Source organism: Haliotis asinina, chromosome 9, assembly GCF_037392515.1.
Source record: "Haliotis asinina isolate JCU_RB_2024 chromosome 9, JCU_Hal_asi_v2, whole genome shotgun sequence".
NCBI classification, from domain to species: domain Eukaryota; kingdom Metazoa; phylum Mollusca; class Gastropoda; order Lepetellida; family Haliotidae; genus Haliotis; species Haliotis asinina.
Window position 1 is genome coordinate 44,287,093 of NC_090288.1, and position 11,538 is coordinate 44,298,630.

General features: G+C 37.0%; 1 long non-coding RNA gene across 1 annotated transcript in view; it reads left to right on the top strand.

The window, feature by feature from the left end:
- Positions 1-11,275, top strand: part of LOC137295640 (uncharacterized) — a 36,386-nt gene extending 25,111 nt beyond the window's left edge. The window contains exon 2 of the long non-coding RNA XR_010957589.1: positions 10,158-11,275. This is a non-coding gene — a long non-coding RNA (uncharacterized lncRNA). The remainder of the gene's footprint in view (positions 1-10,157) is intronic.
- Positions 11,276-11,538: the final 263 nt, after the last annotated feature.

Genomic DNA, 11,538 nt, shown 5'->3' on the forward strand with positions numbered 1-11,538 from the left:
ATGAATACAAAAGAGTGAGGGAGTTGATTTTAACAGCTTGTAAACGGTATGATAATGTAAGTTTGATATGGGAGTAGAACCCACATGGTACGAAACGGAAATACTTGTGTGAAATCCATGAGCATATGTACGGTGCTGGCAGAGATAGCATATGATATGAATATCTGGGATTCGAACCCCCGATCATAGTTTTATTCCACGTCTAACAGAGGCAACACTGCCCAGCAGAATACAACTGAGCCAGCCGGTATAGTACCACATGAAGAGGTTACAGTGATGTCCTGACCATCATCATCATCATCCTCCTCCTCCTCATCATCATCATCATCATCATCATCATGTTCTCCATCATCATGTTCTCCATCATCATCGTCATCATCTGCATCATGTTCATCATGTTCATCATCATATTTATCACAGTCATATTCTTCATCATCATCGTCAACAACAGCTACAAATATAGCAACAGCAGCAGCAAAAGAAGTAACACCCACACAAAAGCATAAGTACACACATCATTTTACGTTAACCAAGGCAGGTTACCAAGATCAAACATTTTCCAGCACATTTTCTTCCTACGGATATTCTTTTCAGGGTTACAAGAACATCTTCATCACATATGAATGCGATTCATCAGATGATAAATTCCATATATTACAATTACACGTTTAATTACCCCTATGCCACATTGGGGCCGTTTCTAAGACGAATACAAGAACACTGTCTGTAGGATGATGTAGGAATGTAATTCCCCCTCCTTCGTACTCCCAGCTCGACATGGCCAAGTGATTCTCCGGCCCCTGTAGACATCACTGTACATCTTCATCACTCTAATACACCGAGACACCTCCAGTCGGTCTGTGATAGACTCCCTACAAACCCGCTGTACGCAAAAGTTGAGAAGCATTTCTACCTCCATTTTGACGTCTTTGGCTCAATATTCCCCTCGACATTCAAACCTGGTTCTGGTTTTGAAAGTGGCATTTAACGGTCTCTTGTATGCGTCACGAGTTCCACCAGTCTTGAAGAAAGATAACGTTTCCTGTTTATTTTCATTATCCTTCATAAACCATGTTACATATATCATCTGTACACCATTCAGACCAAATGCTAAGAAATGGTCGTCCAATCTTGTATTTATATCGCTCTATTAATTTGCTTTTAATAACACGGACTAGACGGTCTTCTAAATGCACCCGGTGCCTATGGTTTTCGCCAATTTCGCGCTCGTCAAGAAAGCCCATGGGAAAAAGTTGTATTTATGCCAGTCATAATTTTGTCTATGAGAAACGTGCAAGCAAGGCATCCTGACGAGAAGCGTGGAATTTGGAGAGAAAGTTGTTTGGTTATGCACGCGACCCGTGAAAACAGTCTCTGAAGAAACCCCTTGGTCTTGTCGGCGTAGCTTTCTCCCGGTTAGCTCAATGTCGCGCCGAAGACCAAGCTCGCCAAGACGTCGCCGGAAAGAAAAACCGGCAACATATCTTTTGGGTGTGCATTACAGCTTGCCAGGGCTGGAGGAAGCTTGGAGTATTACAGCCAAACGTTAATACTCTCTGGCAGGTTTCTAACGACATGTGCCGTCAAAAGTCAACGTGGGTTTGTCGAAAGTGAGAGGAACAGTTAGAAAAGGTTAGGGGGGAGCGAACTGATTAAATACCCCTTGCTTTCTAACGTTCACACAACAGGGGGAAAACGATATCTGAGTGGTTCTTCCCCAAATCGCCGTTCGAAGCAGAAATATAAATTAACCAATTACTCTACGTTCACATGAGAAGTCCGTGCAGGGGCGCCCGGCCATAGTCAGCGTCGAACTGCCAATGGCACGACTTGTCGGAGCCGTTCTTTTCCTTTTCGCCCCCTGCAAATTAACAACCCACATATTTCACTTCTTCAGTTGAGCTCCCCTGCCTGAACAACTGTAAACAAATGGGCAAATGACAAAAAGTGATTTTGACACAGGGAAATGGTCGACAAACGCGCTTCATGTCTGTCCGATGTAGATACAATGTTAACTCGGTTTGAAGCCTATTCGCCCCAGCCCTGCAGAGGAGTTCGTGTCACTTTTTTAACTCTCCCCACTCCGCCGAACAAGTCATTCAGCAAGCGCAGCGAACTAAGTTGAAGCACTTAAAAACATTTTTCACTTGGCACGGCGAACGTGCCATCGTTAGTCTTAGTCAAACAAACAATCCCCACTCAATACCAAGACATTAACAAATTGTGCACGTACCAGACAAAAAAAGCACTATTATGCAAATCTCAACAATCAACTTTGACATACTGGCTTATCTAGTACATAGTTCTGAAATAATGGAGACATGTAAGACTATACCATGTGTTTAAAATATTTAATTTAAATATCGTTAAAATATTTCAGATAGGATCTTTTCAATGACTTCGCTTGAGTAAGAGAAATGAATGTTTATTAGGCAATACATATGTAGAGTTATGTCTACAAAAGCGTGTAAGTCATCAAAGTTGAATGTATGATTCTGTAAAAAGGTCTATATTTAACGTTATTGTTGACCAGATCAGCAGTCTAGTGTCACGGGCTCTCAGTGTAAGAAGTAATTTGCCGCCCAAATCACGATTCCTGTTTATTGTTTGTTATGCAATAGTACATGGGTATTGACAAAACTTTTGTGAATATTGCATTGAAATAATTACGAAACCCATAGAGGCGTTCTGATTAAACCATGGTAATAATAAAAGGACAATTACATACGTAAACACCTGCATTAGGAATTTACATACACCTATCTTAAACATTTCGTTGCACCTTTGCATCACTGATTTATCAACAGCAATATTATATTGGCAGTAACAAACATGAATATTTATATTTTCGGATAACACAAAGATTTAGCTTAAACGTAACACTTGTGCATGCAGTGTTCATGATGATTTATCAGTAATAATGGTGCAAAGACGATTATCAAGAATAATCATTTGCACTTAGGGCAAAATATAAACTTGTCTTAATCTAACATTTGATGAAACATTTCTGCATACTACATACATGCCAAACTACCACTTCACTTGTGAGATGACATTAACAGATAAAACTTTCTAATTTTACCAAACAAATATCGTTATGTAATAAAAATGAAAAAAAAAATCAGTTTGTCAGTATAAATGATTCTGCGATTTCATAATTTCCCCAAGTTGACTAATGGTTGAATACTGTTGTAGAGGCTCCAAACAGTTGATATCTGCAAATTTCATTAATAAGTTTGGCTTAAGCACCAAACATTTGCGATAAACTCCATCAAACGTGTTTAGTGCCAAATCTTGTGATGTTCATTGAGGACAATAGACGATAATTACACAGGATGCCAGAAACAAAGTACAATTTGATTGTCCTAATTAGCCCCGGCAAAAGCGAGACAAAAGAATGCAACAAAACCAAAAACATGCCTAGCGTAATGTAATTTTAAAAGACATTACACAAGTAAGATAAGAAATATTTTGTGTAGGTTTGTTAGAATATTTGCTGTAGATCTGATGTATATCGTCATGTAAAAAGGAAGATAGATACTAATCAGGTGTTTGATGGGTCGGGACCAGGGAGACAACTGCTTCAGTCACAGCGTCAGCAATGAGGCAGCTGTTCGGCCGCTCTAGACAGACTGACTGCCCCTCTTTTCGAAACCTTTCATCCACTCTTAATAATGCATAACATAACGCATACTATATACAAAAACAAAAGGCAATTATGCTTTATGATAACCCGCAGCCTCCATGGCAGTTAGCGCCTGCGCAGTCAGAGTCGCTTTGGCACCAGTGGCAAGTAGGTTAGGCTAGAGTTTGAAGAATTCGTCTTTTTCGTTCTTGCAGGTAGGTGCAACATATATGAAATGCCTCTATAGGTTTGCTTTTTTGTAGCTCTGACAGTTTCAATTAATAAAGGTACAATATTCCTCGAACTGCTCCTCAAGATCAAGCCATCATTTTTCAGCGGAGCGGTGTGATAGTATTCCGGAGTGGTACTGTTACATTTTCTTATTTCGTTTTTGTTGTCGACAAGCCCGTCCCAGCATAACTCAACCTTATCTTTTTACATTGATTTCCATTTTATATATATGTGTGTGTATTAAGCGTTATCTCAGAATGTTCTGCAACTGCCTTTGTAAGCATATTATTACACTCATCGAGTTGAGCGTTCCAGGTTTTTAAACAAAACATGATCGTATCATTTAATAAAATACTCTCACGCAAATTAAAAATAATGTGTTTCTATAATTAATCAAAATGTGATTCTCATTTGTTTTTAATTATAATCTTTGATATTGAATCAACCAAGATTAATAGCAATATATAATGAAATATGCATCAAATGTTTCAATAGACATTTATGGAGAAACTCTTATTCGCTTTCATCAATATATGGCTTGAACCTTCATATAAAAGTCACACTATCACATTAAGTTAAAAAATAATTTGATTTTGCTCTATAATAATAGATTGTGTCAGTTTACCAATGAATAATTAAGCAGGGGCCACATCACCTACTGAAAGATCTTCAGTGTTTGTTTTCGCAACATAATGTGAAAGTGAAAACAACCGTTATATCGATAGTTAATATAGTCTCCTGAATCAAATCCCTCGCAACCTCTCTATTTTCATCAAAAATACAATATTCGTTTCATTTTCTTCATCTAATAAATGTGCAGAAGATGTAAACATCAAATGACAGTATCTAGCATTTGCTAATCCTCCTGTGATGTGCATCAAACATTCTGTACAAAAGCTAAATAACAATTACTTCGGTTCAAACGTTTGTAAGTTCAAATATTTATGTGTATAAGTTCAAATATGTATGTTTAATGGTTCAAGTATGTATGTTTATTACTTCAAATATGTATGTTTATTACTACACAGTATGTACGCATAAGTCCCATTTCGTTTGTGTGTAATTTGTTTTTCAGAAGAAAAAAATATGTTTTACCATGAAAATAGCTCGAGAGAAAAATAACTTTAAAATTATCATTATCACTCATTATTTATTATTTAACTAATTAGTTATATCGGTTGTTACATCTTTGCTATTCGGTATATGAAAATAATTTCTTAAGTGACATGATATTGAGTAAAAAATCGGTTTTCACTCCATCCATACAACAATGTAACAATGAATGTTAAAAATTCTTTAAATATGTAGCATTAAACTGATATCTCATTGTCTTTTTCACATTTGCACCAGTTAGTTCTGTATGAATCACTGCTCTATGTATAGTAATGTCTTCCACAGGTATATTCATGAATACTTCAATAACATATTTCCATTGTCCGGCATCTCGCCGGACTATAATGGACGTTGGTCGAAGTGTTAAATCTCGTAAAGCAGGGTGCGTACGCAGAGACAGAGGGAACGTTTTACATATTCTGTGCCATGAATTGTGATATGTTTCATTTATATAAAACTATCACTATGAAGTATATTTTTTCAGTTTTCAACCGCCTTATTAATAGAGCTTGTTCTTTAGTTAAACACCGTTCTTGATAATTAGCATTTATTTTGTTTTAAATATGTTACAACATGTATACTGTATTTTGGTAAATTTGATCAGATATATGTTTACAAACACTGTTCGTGTAGTTTCAAAAATGTGCAAATGTCAATATATAGGTAATGTTTGCCACACCTGTTATATATTTACAAAGGTGTATATATAAGCGCCAGTAGTAAGCGTCACTCAGTAGTATAATACATACAGTGATTTGTCTAGTTTTACTGATAATTCTAGAAAGACCAATGTCACATTTCAACTGCTTTAGTGATCTAACTTAGATGATGAAATTGTGAAATATATACGATGTCAATTTCAACGACACAGTCGACAAAATCACAATAGCATATTCATTATGTTTAACATAAAATGTTATAGAATAAATCCCACTGAAAAGGTTATTGTTTGAAAACTGCATTCAACACCCGCTATAGTCCTCATTCTGTCACAACATTACCCTAAAGGTATCAAAACATCATCTTCAAATTATATTAACTTGATGAATGACTTTTGAATTGCATGATCAAGCTGCTCGGCGGGTTATAAACGTACGAAAGCATTCCTGTCGAGTTCATGTCGACTTTCTCAACTGTACAGGCCTCAATAAATATTGTGTCCAACCTCGAAAACTGGTAGTGGTTATAATGATTAGAGAAATGTTTTCCGTGTGGATATGATACCGGTAAATTGCCGCAGTAGCTTTGCCACAGTGAAGGGAATCTCTCATCCTCTATTCTCATACACCGCCTCGGGCATCTATTGATGTGGAAGATTGTGTCATTCTCACAGAGAGTTACATGCGATATTTTCTCCGTATTTGAGGCTTTTATTTTCAGATAATGACGCTTTTAAATAAGGATATCTGTTGGATTTCACGATTGTTAATTTTACATGTGATATATCTGCCCTTGAATACATTGCAACATTGTGTCAAATGGGTATTTTGTTATCATCGTTCATTGTGTTATGCATTACATGTTTGTATTGGCTAAACGTGTGAATTTCAAAGAGCTCTAAACAAACAAAGGTTTATACGTCAATGTATATATATTTATCGAGAGATGGTTTTGAAAACATGGTTGTGCTAGATTGTTATATATGACTGTTTCATTCATAAAAGTTGAAATAATTTTTTTACGACTTTATTTTCTTTTTTTCCTGTCAGTATGTTTTGTTACGTCATCGTTTTTACAACCATATTCAATAATACTCAAAGAAATATTTCTTTTCAGTAAATGAAGCGTGTGATAGATTCAGTCACTGGAACAAAGGAATTCTGTATCAGTAAAAGTGACCTTATATTTTTTCTTAATTCATGAAGTTTTAAATATTCACGATTTATAGAATCAATTGGTACTTATATGTAAGAATGTCCAATACCAAATCTATGAACGATATAAGTGATTGATTGATATCAACCTAAGCTCGAGTGACACACCATTCTTCGAGGTTGATTGCCTATATTCATGTCAATTCAAGTGAAAACTATTCTTTTGTTTCAGTAAGAAAGGAGACATTCCTTATTTTTTTTCTATAATAGTGGCCTTTTGTATATCGTTCATATCAGAGATAGATTGTTTGGAGTCCGCGCACTCTGGCGTGTACTATCTCCCTCTAATCTAGGGGTCAGGCCCGCAGTCAAGATCCGCTTTCCTTGGTAGAGAGTTATTCGCCATAAATCCACGACCGCTAATTTGATATCTTTTACAGTTTGACAATTGGATACGATAGAATCGAGAATAAAAACATAGGGAGTAATTAATCAACGCACATTTTCTCACATTGGCATGATGTCATTTCTTCGGCGAGAGATTTCGGGTAATTTATGGAGTTTTTTACCGGGGACACATCTCATTATAGCAGGAGAGGTTTCCAAGTAAAGCATCTTGCAATCTTTGAGTATACTCCCCGCCTATGCAAGGTCACGGGCCTATTGCTATTTATTTATTCTAAAACGGTCGTGTACGAATAAATTGTGCCGGATGGAATGGTGAAATCTTATCGATGAACCGTTAATTTCAACCACACGAACGCACCATCAAAACGCCGCCAAAAGCATGATGCAGATCTATAGATAGAAATTTAGTGAATGTGTTCTTGTCAAAAAAATACATTTTTTGTTGATGTGACACATCATGAGGAGTTATTTATTGAATGCCGTTTTTCAGTTTCCAGAACACACCTTATGGCGATACACTATGGCGCAATTGTGAAAAAGATGTAATAGAAATGTTTATTTTCCATTTGATAACACGTGCGGTAAACAAATAAATAGCAAGTGAGTGTTGAAACACTTGTTTTTGAAAACCAACCGCGTGTAAGTTTTACCACATGTTGGGGAAATGTAGAGTGAGGGGAACGCTAAGTGGTCACGTGATAACTAATAACACACATTTCAAAGATACTTTGATATTTAACGTTACTAACCCCTCTGTTCCTTTCCCCAGTCATAATTGTGGTGCTGGAGATATGTACATTTCATCTAGCATGAAATGTACACTTATCTGTTTCCACTTGATTGACATTCATAAAGTAACCAGCTGTTCGTATGCAAAGTGCAGTCTTTGTCAATTCGTTAAAAAGGCCCATTTGTTCATTAAAGTATATCATTTAATCTGATATCCTCACATATTTGACAAAAAGGTATCATAAAACAGCATTATCCACCAAATCTCTCTAACTTGATGTGTTCAAAAAGGTCTGAGATATTGCATGAGATATATTGTATATTTCACGTATATGTACAAGTGTATATTGGATATGGTTACAAATTTCCTCATTCTCTACTGATCTCTAATACATAGACTTTATATCCTATGCATAGTTCTGTCATTAATCTTTCATCGAAATTGTTTATGTGGACATTTTATAAATGTCTGAAATGGTGATGATTTTACAATGGAAATATACACTTGGTACGGAAGTTTGAAAGTCGTCATGTATGTAATAAACATTGAGTATATGACGCTAAATCACTTTCATATCAATATCAAACAGCTGAACACGAGTAAAGTGAAATGGGGCGAAATATAGATGTTTTACAAATGTATCATATGGACAGTATATGCAGGAATAATGAAATAATGATAACACTATAAATATCTGTAAAAACTCCATTCGAAGTATAAACCAATAACCTCTGTTCGATTCAGATAAAGTTTCTTTTCTATAGTTCAGAATGTATATTGCAGTTATGCAGTTAGACTAACACAGAGGGTATACCTGTATATATAAATTCATCCCTAACTGAAAAATAGTTCCCACATAATTTTATTTTGACGGTGTGAGTTGTATGAGTATAAATGTATGCATATAGACCCCCATATCTTTAGATTAATGTGTAATTAATGTATTCAATTCCCCATTTTGCATAGACAATTGGAATATACAATAAAAGGAATGCAGCAGTTAGCGAAAAGTTTGGTAATTTCAGAATTCAGAAAATCTACACCCAAAACACCTTTTCCCCTGTAAACTGCTTCTGCCAAATTAAAATAACAACCTGTATATACTACGGAGTATTTATACAATTTTGTTCATTTTGAATTTCAAATGTGTTTATTTTTAAAAATGGTCAAATTAGTAAATAACGCGTTAGTTTGAAGGCAGTTAAAGAACAAAATTGACGCTTGTCTCAGATTCTCATATACTTGTGTTAGTTTGTTTGTATATCTACAACCGTTTTAGTAACTGGTAATATATACTACGAGTTTGTCATATGTCTGTGAATGGAACTGTGCATGAAATGACCTAAATAGAGATGAAATAGAATTACTATTTATGTGATGGTAAAATGCCATCTGGCCGCGCTGGATTGTTTGTGAAATAATATATATAATTGGCATATTAATACCACGTCCTCATCCTCGGTTGCTGTTCAGTTATAAACTACCATCAACATCATTTCATGTTAAAATATGGGTGTTTTTTCTGTATTAACACACACAGGGAATAAGTTGCGTTCCATGTTTGCACAGAGTGGCATTTCTGTGTTGGTGAACTCGACATGTAAAGAGCCTTAATCTCAGAATTAACAGGAGAGGCATTTATATAAACCTACTGAGCTCGTCCCTTTTCTTTCTCTTGAAATAATACGTTTTTCAATTTTCCAAATTTTGTGCAATAACATTAACGGTCTCGGGTACATCCTTACCTGTACTTTGTATCATACGTTCCCGATGTATTATGGCGAACAATTGTGTTCACCTTTACGCGAACACCTGGCATCACTAGGAACATCTAGGATCTAAGTTGATACTAATGCATGAACACATGTACATCTAGACTAGGGCTTAGTCTCTGAATATATATAATTTTTATAGTAACAAACAAGCCCATTTTAATTGAAAAGGAGCCTCATGGAGACCAGTGATTCCTGAGGAAATATAGACTTGCTTCATGTAAGGCTTTAGCACTGCCGGGAAGGATGGGCACCTTGGCAGTAAGCAAAATAATGTGGCTCAGGGACTGTGCGACAGACTAATGTACATCGGATAGTTATAATTGTACAGCTGACTCAGGGGAGACCTTTAGCAGAGATATATCATGGATGTTGAACCGGTTTCTTACTGTGATTTATATTCAAGCAATATTCGTATAGCGTCATGTACGTACGAATATTATTTATGTAGTCTTCATTTACAGGCCAAGTCATTTGCCGAGGAAGATGTTGGACAGTGGCATCCAAATAGAAGTACTCCCATGGAATGAACCAATTCTCGGAATAGCGGCATAGCGTACTCAGAGAGTAAGCGAACCTTGCTGCTGAAACGGTGACATTCCCAAGTTCACAGAGTACAGGGACACGCTTTGACCTGGGGAAGGGGCAGTTAAAAATTGTGGGAGGTAGCTGGCTCATATATCGTATTATCAGGAGATCTGAGTTCAAAGAGGAAAGGGTATGATTGCATCCTTGTATAATGCGTGGTTTGAGGTGGAGATCGTGGCTGAAGTTCGTCACACGACGTGCCATGAATAGAAACATTTTAATAGTGTGAGGTGTTGTCATAAAAAAGATATACATATATCAGCGCTAGCTAGGGAATATGAAGTATCGATTATGTGCGTAAATATATTCTATAAGTAGTAAAGGGCCTCACTGAACAGAGGATGGCACCTCGTCATGAGAGGGAAGATGCACAAGTATCCTTGAAAAGGGGATGAGCACCTCATCATTAGAGGGAGCATGTAGTTCAAGTATCCTTAAACATAAGCTGAACACATCATTAAGAGAGGGAGCATGTAGAACAAGTGTCCTTGAGGATGGACACCTCTTCATGAAAGGAGGCATGCATGAACATAATACTAAGATGAGCGATGACACATCGTCATAAGAGCATCGTGCATAGACGACACCACAGGAGAGATCGCACACTTTGTTTTGTGTCTAATGATAAATATACACCACCCGTTAACAGAGATCTAGAACAGAGACAGTGACATAGTCCTGAAAACAAGGATGCGGGATCAAACAGCAGAAGCAGAACACCTGACAACTCTTTCCATGGCCTTGCAAAAGTTATGGAAGGAGACCCTGCAGTGCGGTGCGGTGCGGTGCGGTGCGGTGCGGTGCGGTGCGGTGCGGTGCGGTGCGGTGCGGTGCGGTGCGGTGGAAGTCGCATTCGATTATTTCACCTATGTATTGAGTTACATGTACGTACGTGTGTGACCGATTGTATTAGTACGACATAGGTTGAACCAATGGAGATAACATTATGGATAGCCTATCATTGTGTCATACTCGAAATAAAGAGTTCCCAGGGTACGTGCCGTCCATTGACGTATTATGGTTTGAAAAGTCCAGGTAACCATACCTTTGTCTCTCTGTCACATATTTTGCGTTAAGACTCAGATGATATACACGAATGATCGCTAGAGTGTAAGGTATTGATTAGCGAAAATCTGGGAGTCCAAAGCTGAGGTACTGGACATGTTGGAATATAGGCAGGTGAACGACAACAAAAACGCAACAAGCGGGTCCAGATCCTGATGCCTCTTGTATATGTAGGTCTCGCAAATATATAAC